The following is a 10,645-nucleotide window of genomic DNA, read 5'->3' as shown; positions in this document are numbered from 1 at the left end:
CCTGGAACTTTAAAATCAGAGGACTTGGCTCTGACAGAGCCCAAAGGGCATTAAGAAGCTGAGAGTAAACCCTTGAAGAGATAGCACATCAAACAGCCCATAGAACCAGAGATTGGAAGCAGCAGTTTGAAAGTCACTTGGGGCATATCGAAGGGAAATTTGACTACTAATCTCAGAGTTTATTGAGGGATTTCTCCAGTAACAGTAGGACTGGCAAGTGCCATTTCCTTCTCCTGCCAATTCACAGCCACCTGAAGGAACTTGCATGGTGCAGGTATTCATTACCTAACTTGCTTAAACTGCCCTGTCCCTTCCAGCTAGTCCTGCCTTGGTCTTGGTGCTTCAGATCACTTCCTCCAGAAGGCCTGTGCAAACATTGCCAACATTGTATCTCCCAACCTCCTGTGGAGGAAGTGCACACCTTGTTAAAAATGCACCCTCCAGCCAGGCATGATTTACATAGTAGCCCCACCTAGCCCAGTCTCCACAACAGCTGTGCATCCTCAGAAGAGAAGGACCTGCATACTGTTTGTGGCACTGCCCCTCCATCTGCTCCCTCACACATTATGGCATGGCCTCACCTGGTCTTCATGGTGGTTGCATGTCCCCTGTGGAGGGGTATCAGTGTCATGTAGTTAAAAATACACATCCTGTCCACTAATTTCAAAAAGGAAAGACATAGCTGACTTTTCTAACACACAGAAACAGACACAAGAGTTAGGCAAAATGAGACAGAGGAATATGTCACAAATAAAGGAATAGAAAAAAAAATAAGAGGCCTAAGAAAAAAGGATAGAAGTAACATGCCTGATAAAGGACTTAAATGATCATAAAATACCATATTAGAGGAAAGAGTAGAGGACATCAGTGAGACCTTTAACAAAGAGATAGAAGAAAAAAAACCAATCAAGATGAAGAACACAATAAGTGAAATTAAAAAAAAACACTTGCTAGAATAAATAACATGATGGAAAAAGCAGGGGAATTAATTAATGAACTAGGAGACAAGAGTAATGCAAAATACTTAATATTTAAAAATCAGTCAACATGATACACCACATAAAAAATAAAAAGGATAAAATCCATATGATCATTTCAATAGATGCAGAAAAAGCATTTGACAAAGTACAACTTGGGACATCAGGGTAGCTTAGTCAATTAAGTGTATGACTCTTGATTTTCGCTTGGGTCGTGGTCCCAAGGTCATGAGGTTGAGCCTCGTATCTTAAGGTATGAGGTTATGCTTAAGGTTCTCTCTCTACCTCCCCTCTGCCCTTCCCCAACTTGTACTCCCTTTCCATTTCTTTCTCTCTCTAAAAAAATGCAGATGTCATATGCAAACCTAAAGGTAATCACAAATCAAAACCACTAATAGCTATGCAAAAATAAAGAGAGAAGAAACCCAGTATATCACTAAAGAAAAACAAAAACCATGAAAGAAAGGAAGAAAAGAAAGAAAAGAAAAAAAAAACCACCCTACAAAACAAACACAATAGCAGTAACAAATGGTAATAAATACTTATCTATCAATAATTACTTTGAATGTAAATGGACTAAATGCTCCCAAACAAAGGTATATGGTGAAAAAATGAATTTAAAAACATCCATCTAGGGGTGCCTGGTTGGCTTAGTCATTAAACATTTGCCTTCAACTCAGGTCATGATTCCAGGGTCCTGGGATTGAGCCCCACATCAGGCTCTGTGCTTGGTGGATAGATACACACACACTAAGTGAAGTAACTCAGAGAAAGACAAGTATCATATGATTTCACTCATGTGGAATTTAAGAAACAAAACAGATGAACATAGGAGAAAGAGAGGAAAAATAAAATAAGATGAAAATAGAGAGTGAGGTAAACCCTAAGAGACACTTGACTATAGAAAACAAACTACGGTTGCTGGAGGGGAAGGTGGCTGGGGGATGGGGTAATTGAGTGATGGGCATTAAGGAGGGCATGTAATGTAATGAGCACTGGATGTTATATGCAACTGATGAATTACTAAATTATGCCCCTGAAACCAAAATGCAGTATATGTCAACTAAATTGAATTTAAATAAAAAAAAAGAAAAAGGAATGCAACAGATTGATTTTTTATTCTCCAACATTACTTAATTCATTTGTGAATTCTAATAGTTGTTTTTTTGTTTGTTTGTTTGTTTTTTGGTTTTTGTTTTCTGCGTTTTTTTTTTTTTTTGGTCAGTTATTTGGTTTCTACATCATGGATAAATAGTGAAAGTTTTACTTTTACTTAACAATTTGGATACCTCTTATTTCTTTTTATTGTTTTATTGCTGTGTTTAAACTTCTAATACTATATTCAACAATAGTGGTAAAAGTGGAGATCCTTGTCTCATTTCTGTCCTTAGGGGAAAAGCTTTCAGTACTTTCCATTGAATGTAATGTTACCTATGGGATTTTTCATGTATGGCCTTTATTATGTTAAGTATGTTCCTGCTAAATCTACTTTATTGTTTTTCTTTTTAATCATGAATGGATGTAGTATGTGAAAGAACAGTGGTGAAAATGGACATCCTTGTCGCTTTCCTGATCTCAAAGGAAAGGCTGTCAGCTTTTCCCCATTGAGAGTGATGTTTGCTATGTGTTTTTAATAGATTTTATGAAGTTGAGGAATGTTCCCTCTATTCCTATACTTTGACGCATTTTAATCAGGAACGGATGCTGTATCTTGTCAAATGCTTTTTCTGCATCAATTGAGAGGACCATGTGGTTCTTCTCTCTTCTCTTATTGATTTGTTCTATCACATTGATTGATTTGTGAATGTTGAACCACACTTGTATCCCAGGGATAAATCCCACCTGACCATGGTGGATAATCTTTTTAAAGTACCATGGATCCTATTAGGTAGGATCTTGTTGAGAATCTTGACATCCACATTCATCAGGGACATTGTTCTGAAATTCGCCTTTTTGATAGGATCTTTGCCTGGTTGGTGATCAGGGTAATTAATGCTGGATCCATAGAAAGAATTTGGAAGTTTTCTTACTACTTCTGTTTTTTGAAACAGCTTCAGGAGAATAAGTTTTATTTCTTCTTTGAATGTTTGGTAGAATTCCCCAGAGAATCCATCAGGTCCTGGGCTCTTGTTTTTTAGGAGGTTTATGATCACTTCTTCAGTCTTGTTACTAGTTAGTGGTCTATTCAGGCTGTCAATTTCTTCCTGTTTCAATCTTGAAAATTTATAGGTTCCCAGGAATGCATCCATTTCTTCTCAGTTGCTTAACTTACTGGCATATAACTGTTGATAATAATTTATGATGATTGTTTCTATTTCCTTGGTGTTAGTAGTTATCTCTCCCCTTTAATTCATAATTTTATTAATTTGAGTCAAAATACAGCATCCATTCCTGATTAAAACCATTCAAAATATAGGGATAGAGGGAATATTCCTCATCTTCATAAAATCTATGAAAATCCCACAGTGAATATCATCCTCAATGGAAAAAAGCTGACAGCCTTCCTTTTGAGATCAGGAACACGACAAGGATACCCACTCTCTCCACTCTTGTTCAATGTAGTAGTAGAAGTTCTAGTAACAGCCATCAGATAACAAAGATACATAAAAGGTATTCACATTGGCAATTAAGAAGTCAAACTCTCTCTCTTCATGGATGACATGATATTTTATATGGAAAACCCAAAAGACTCCACCCCTAAACTACTAGAACTCATACAGCATTTCAGTAATGTGGCAGGATACAAAATCAATGCACAGAAATCAGTTGCTTTCTTATACACTAACAATGAAAATACAGAAAGGGAAATTAGAGAATAGATTCCATTTACTATGGCACCAAGAACCATAAGATACCTGGGAATAAACCTAACCAAAGAGGTAAAGGATTTGTACTCGAGGAACTACAGAACACTCATGAAAGAAATTGAAGAAGACAGAAAAAGATGGAAGACAGTTCCATGCTCATGGATCAGAAAAACAAACATTGTTAAAATGTCTGTACTGCTTAGAGCAATCTATAATTTCAATGTCAGGTTTCTGTGGACAGGTCTGATGTTATTCTGATGGACCTTCCTCTGTACATAAGGAATCTCTTCCCCCCAGCCGCCCTTAGGACCTTTTGTCTAAAATTATGATTCATCAGTTTCACAATTAAGTTCCTCAAGGTCTTTCTAGTTTCTTTGATCTTGGAGGGTGTTCTTTCTGCCTCTAGGACACAAACCCTTGTTACATTCCCCAGACTGGGAAAATATTGATCTGGAATTTGTTCAACCACACCTTCTTTTCTTCTATCTTTTTTCCACCCCCTCCAGGATCCCTATAATTCTGACATTAGAACATCCATGGTGTCATTTATTTCCCTAATTCTCTTTTCATGACTTCTAAGCTGTTTGTTCCATGCATCCTCCTGATCCTTTTTCTCTATCAGTTTGTCCTCTAGATCACTAATTCTATCTTCTTCCTCTGTTACCCTAGCTGTGAGAGTATTTAGATTAGAGTGGATCTCATTGAGAGCATTTTTAACTTCTGCTCTGGTGGCTCTCACTTCTGTCCTTAGAGATTCTATGTTGTCACTAATGGTTTTCTCCAATCTATCTATTGCCTGGATAATTGATACCCTGAATTCCCTTTCCAACATACTGTTTATGTCCATATCAAATAGTTCTGTGGGAGAGGGCACTGTCTCTGAATTTTTCCTCTATTGGATGTTTCTCCTCCTAGTCATTTTGGTGAGAAGTGGTTGAGGGGATGTATAGCTGAATATATCAACCATGATTCAGGCAAGGTGTATCCTGTAACACTTTGAAGAAATCAGAAGTCACCATCAAAAAGAAAGAAAATTAAAAAAGAGAAAACCCAGGCAGAATGAGTCCCAAAAGTAAGATTTATAAGGTACATAAAAAAAGTACCAAAAAAAAAGACCGACAAAATTAAATGAGAAAAAAAAAGAACCCACTCAAAATGAAACCCAAGAATAAGATTTGTATAATACCAGAACAAATATGAGTGCATAGAAACACTGACAGAAGAACAAGATTGGAGGGAGGTTATAAATCCTCAATGTGGGTGAAGAAGTTTATTTTGGTGTTTCCTGGGTGTAACTTATTATATTTGTTAAAGGACTCAACTTTCCATAGATCAAGGGAGATTAAAGCTGGTTTATATATATGGCTAGTATTGAATAGGGAAAAAGGATTACCTTCAAGCTTATATCTATGTGTATTTTTAAAAAAGAAAAACAAGTATGTGTATGAAAAAAGTTAAAAGTTAAAAGGTTGTTATGGAGCATCTTGTATTAAACCTCTAGTTGTAATGGTAGGTAGGTTATAGAAATTAAAGGAACAAGAATCATTAGACCAAATTAAAAATAAAAGTTGTATCTGTGGAATATACAGGTTTTAGGGCAATACCTGGAGCTTAATATGTTTTCCCCTGATGTTGAGGTTTAACAGTTTTATGGGGACCCTGTGGTGGTTGTCCCCTAATTCTTTTGGCTTGCCTTCTGGGGAAGGGGCCTGTGACATTGTTTTTCAGTCAATCTTGCTTGTGTTGACTTGTCCTACCCTCTATCAAGGGTCTGGGCTTTGTGGAAACCAGTTTTTCAGGCTTTTGTTCTCTCAAGGTTTTTGTTCATTTGTTGGTTCATTTTCTGTTTTTTGTTGTTGTCGTTTGGTGTGTGTGTGTGTGTTGATTTGTGTTTATTTTTAAACAGACTCTACACTGGGCATGGAGCCCAATGTGGGAGTTAAATTCACAATGCTGAGATCAAGACCTGAGCTGAGATCAGGAATCAGATGCTTAAGCGACTGAGCCACCCAGGCGCCCCTCTGATTTTATTTTAATGATTAATCATTTTCTAGTTCTCTTTAGCATCATGTTCGACCAACTGTTTGACCGACGTTGTAGCTTTTTAAAAATGTATTTAATTTTTTAATTTTTAAAATTAATATACAATGTATTATTAGCCCCAGGGGTACAGGTCTGTGAATTGTCAGCCTTACACACTTCAAAGCATTCACCATAGCACATAACCTCCTCAATGTCCATAACCCAACCAAGCTCTCCCTACCCCCCTTACCCCTGGCAACCTGCAGTTTGTTTTGTGAAATTAAGTCTCTTATGGTCTCCCTCCCGATTGCATCTTGTTTCACTTTTTCCTTCCTTACCCCCCAAGCCCCCCACTTTGCCTCTCAACTTCCTCATATCAGGGAGATCATATGATAGTTGTCTTTATTTGATTGGCTTATTATGCTCAGCATAATACTCTCTAGTTCCATCCATGTCATTGCTAATGACAAGATTTCATTTCTTTTGATGGTGGCATAATATTCCATTGTATATATATACCACATCTTCTTTATCCATTCATCTGTTGATGGAGATCTAGGTTCTTCCCACAGTTTGGTACTGTGGACAATGCTGCTACAAACATTCTGATGCACATGACCCTTCGGATCACTACATTTGTATCTTTAGGATAAATGCCCAGTAGTGCAATTGCTGGGTTGTACGGTAGCTCTATTTTCACCTTCCTGAGGAACCCCCATGCTGTTTTCCAGAGTGGCTGCACCAGCTTGCATTCCCACCAACAGTGTAGGAGGTTTCCTCTTCCTCCACAACCTCACCAGCATCAGTCATTTCCTGAATTGTGAATTTTAGCCATTCTAACTGGTGTGAGGTGGTATCTCGTTGTGGTTTTGATTTGTATTTCCATGATGCCGAGTGATGTGGAGCACTTTTTCATGTGTCTGTTGGCCATCTGGATGTTTTCTTTACAGAAATGTCTGTTCATGTCCTCTGCCCATATTTTTTGTTTTGTTTTGTTTATAAAGTAAAAATTCAGTTTATTCATCTGTTTATGAAACAGTACACAAGAGGCAAAGTGTTTCACATCATAGATTTCACTTCCGACTCCTTGGAATGTTCATTTCTTTGGCTAAAAGGAGAGACTAGACATGAGAGGCAGGCAATGCTTAGGCAACTGCAATAAGGATGGGGAGCGGGTGATACTAATGCCATCCCTGCAGGGACGGGCACAAGGGGACTATTAGTCATAAGTTATTTTCTAGAATTGTTAGCTGGAAACAAAGGAACACCACTCCTGGATGCTCAACTGTCATGGGCCTCAGTCATCCCCACCACACAGGTACAGCAGCACTTTCTGGTAGTCGCCCTTCGTGTCTTGCTGGATGTAGTAATACAGGGACTTGACATACTTTCTCTTGAATTCAGACCTAATTTTCAACATGTCCACTTCACTGTGAGAGACCATGATTCTTATCAGAACTTTATCATGAGTCCCCTTGCCCTTCATGGAGTCATACAGCTGGTCAGCAAAATACAGGTGCTTATTCTGAATGCACTGGACCAGGTTTAGGAAAGCATTTTCCAGGTCTCCTTAGAACTCCTTCTTGATGCTCTCCAACATGTCATAGGGGCTGTAGCTCTTGTATTTTCTGGAGGTGACACACACTCTGCTCAGTCATGATGCTGATCCACTTGGGTACATCAGTTCCTTTGGCATTGTAGAGATCCTGAGCATCTTGGTCAATCAGTTCATAATCAATGACAGAGCCATCCTTTGCTTTTCTACCCTTTGCAAGGGCAACCATCTGCTTGCAGAAGTCACCAGATGTGTCAGAAATGATGTCCTTCTCCAGAGCAGTCTTATACATTTCCTTGTAGACTCTCTTAATTTCCTGAAGCTCTTGGTTGGTCCTTGAGCAGATGATCTCAATGAGGAAGTCCTCATCAGTCCCCAGTCCCTTCATGGAGGCTTTCAGCTCAGAAGCATCATAATGAGCAGGTGTTTTTAATAGGCCCAAAATCACTGTATCCAGGTGGCTGGACAAGGCTGATTTCAGCCCTGATGCAAGTTCCTTTTTGGTCCTTCTCTGGTAGGTGAAGGCAATATACTGTCTGTGTTCATTGCTGTGGTTCGTCAAAATGTTGACAATGGTGACCTCATCCACACCTTTGGTCTTGATGGCCATTTCAATGTTCAGAGCATCACGTTCAGCATCAAAATTGGTGTATGCTTTGACCGACCAATATGCACTTGGTGGCGTGGAGTGATCACCCTCCAAACTGAACTTGCAGAGAATTTCATGAACGGTAGACATTTTGAAGGAACCTGGGCCTGGCGCCGAGAGCAACAAGTGTCCCCAGTTGTAGATCCCTCTGCCCATTTCTTGATTGGATTCTTTGTTCCTTGGGTGTTGAGTTTTGTAAGCTCTTTATAGATTTTGGATACTAGCCCTTTATCAGATATGTTGTTTAAAAATATCTTCTTCCATTCTGTCAGTTGTCTTTTGGCTTTGTTGACTGTTTCCTTTGCTGTGCAAAAGCTCTTTCTATGAAGTCAGCATTACCCTGATCCCCAAACCAGGCAAAGACCCTACCAGAAAGGAGAATTTCAGACCAATATCACTGATGAATATGGATGCTAACATTCTCAACAAGATCCTAGCCAACAGGATCCAACAGCACATCAAAAAGATTATCCACCATGATCAGGTGGGATTCATCCCTGGACTACAAGGATGGTTCAACATTTGCAAATCAATCAATGTGATAGAACAAATTAATATGAGAAGAGAGAAGAACCACATGATCCTCTCAATCGATGCAGAAAAAACATTTGACAAAATCCAGCATCCGTTCCTGATTAAAACACTTCAAAGTATAGGGATAGAGGGAACATTCCTCAACCTTATAAAATCTGTCTATGGAAAAACCCACAGCAAATATCATCCACAATGGGAAAAAACTTGCAGCCTTCCCATTGAGATCAGGAACATGACAAGGATGCCCACTCTCCCCACTCTTGTTCAACATAGTATTAGAAGTCCTAGCAACAGCAATCAGACAACAAAGAGAAATAAAAGGTATCCAAATTGGCAATGAAGAAGTCAAACTCTCTATCTTCGCAGATGACATGATTCTTTATATGAAAAACCCAAAAGACTCCACCCCCAAACTACTAGAACTCATACAGCAATTCAGCAACGTGGCAGGATACAAAGTCAATGTGCAGAAATCAGTGGCTTTCTTATACACTAACAATGAAAATACAGAAAGGGAAATTAGAGAATCGATTCCATTTAGTATAGCACCAAGAACCATAAGATACCTGGGAATAAACCTAACTAACGAGGTAAAGGATCTGTACTTGAGGAACTACAGAACACTCATGAAAGAAATTGAAGAAGACACAAAAAGATGGAAGACCATTCCATGCTCTTGGATCGGAAGAATAAACATTGTTAAAATGTCTATACTGCCTAGAGCAATCTATACTTTTAATGCCATTCTGATCAAAATTTCACCTGCATTCTTCAAAGAGATGGAGCAAATAATCCTAAAATTTGTATGGAATCAGAAGAGACCCCGAATCGCTAAGGAAATGTTGAAAAACAAAAATAAAGCTGGCGGCATCACCTTACCCGATTTCAAGCTTTACTACAAAGCTGTGATCACCAAGGCAGCATGGTACTGGCATAAAAACAGACATATAGACCAGTAGAACAGAGTAGAGAGCCCAGATATGGACCCTCAACTCTATGGGCAAATAATCTTCAACAAAACAGGAAAAAATATACAGTGGAAAAAAGACAGTCTCTTCAATAAATGGTGCTGGGAAAACTGGACAGCTATATGTAGAAGAATGAAACTCGACCATTCTCTTACACCGTACATAAAGATAAACTCAAAATGGATAAAAGACCTCGATGTGAGACAGGAATCCATCAGAATCCTAGAGGAGAACATAGGCAGTAATCTTCTCGATATCAGCCACAGCAAATTTTTTCAAGGTATGTCTCCAAAGGCAAAGGAAACAAAAGTGAAAATAAACTTTTGGGACTTCATCAAAATCAAAAGCTTTTGCACAGCAAAGGAAACAGTCAAGAAAACAAAGAGGCTATGGACTCTGAAAAACTAACTGAGCGGTTTGAAGTGGTGGTGCGGGGGTGGGAGTTTGGGGTACCAGGTGGTGGGTATTATAGAGGGCACGGATTGCATGGAGCACTGGGTGTGGTGAAAAAATAATGAATACTGTTTTTCTGAAAATAAATAAATTGGAAAAAAAATAAAAAATAAATAAATAATTAATTAATTAAAAAAAAAGATACACTCAGGAAGAATCAAAATAACATTTCTTGCTCACACTGAGAATGTATAGCCTCCATTTCATCTTTTTCTTCTGTCAGTGTTTCTGTGTATTTGTTTTTATTCTGGTAGTATGTAAATGTTACACTTGGGGGTTCATTTTGGCTGGATCCTTTTTTTTTTCCTTGTCATTTGCTTTCGTTGGTCTTTTCATTTGTCTATTTCTGTTTGTATATTTTATAAATCTTACATTTGGAACTCATTCAGGCTGGATCTTCTCTTTCATTTTACGTTATTTTATTTTTTTTCCTCTCTCTCTCTATCTCCCTCTTTTTCTTTCTTTCTTCTTTCTCTTTGGTGAGGGTTCTTTTTTTTTTTTAAAGATTTTATTTATTTATTTGACAGAGAGAAATCACAAGTAGACGGAGAGGCAGGCAGAGAGAGAGGGAAACAGGCTCCCCGCTGAGCAGAGAGCCCAATGCGGGACTCGATCCCAGGACCCTGAGATCATGACCTGAGCCGAAGGCAGCGGCTTAACCCACTGAGCCACCCAGGCGC

The 10,645-nt window shown here is 38.6% G+C and overlaps 1 pseudogene; it reads right to left on the bottom strand.

Moving 5' to 3' along the window:
• Positions 1-7,103: 7,103 nt before the first annotated feature.
• Positions 7,104-8,124, bottom strand: LOC122896774 (annotated as a pseudogene).
• Positions 8,125-10,645: the final 2,521 nt, after the last annotated feature.

Source organism: Neovison vison, chromosome X (genome assembly GCF_020171115.1).
Source record: "Neovison vison isolate M4711 chromosome X, ASM_NN_V1, whole genome shotgun sequence".
NCBI lineage: Eukaryota > Metazoa > Chordata > Mammalia > Carnivora > Mustelidae > Neogale > Neogale vison.
The sequence above is the reverse complement of the archived record's forward strand: the minus strand, read 5'-3'. Positions and strand labels throughout refer to the sequence as shown.